Here is a 284-nt window from a genome sequence, read left to right as displayed (position 1 = left end):
TTAAAGTTTTTAAAAACGCTTTGTAAACAAGTAACTGTTCATATTGCTTAAAAATGACCTGGCAAAATTTGGTCCCGTTTCCATCTCTTCCATCTCTAAAAACACTCACTGTAATATATATTCATTCTTTAGATTGCTATGAAGAGGCCAGAAATGGTTGAGACTGAGACTTTGACTACTGTAATAAAGAGGAAGATTAACACTGTTCAGTATGTAATTTTATTTGAATTCACCATGCCATCAATTACATACAATGCAATAAAGACAAACAGCTATTGTGTGAA

Source organism: Sinocyclocheilus grahami, unplaced genomic scaffold, assembly GCF_001515645.1.
Source record: "Sinocyclocheilus grahami isolate Dianchi unplaced genomic scaffold, SAMN03320097.WGS_v1.1 scaffold3869.1, whole genome shotgun sequence".
Lineage (NCBI taxonomy): Eukaryota > Metazoa > Chordata > Actinopteri > Cypriniformes > Cyprinidae > Sinocyclocheilus > Sinocyclocheilus grahami.
The sequence above is the reverse complement of the archived record's forward strand: the minus strand, read 5'-3'. Positions refer to the sequence as shown.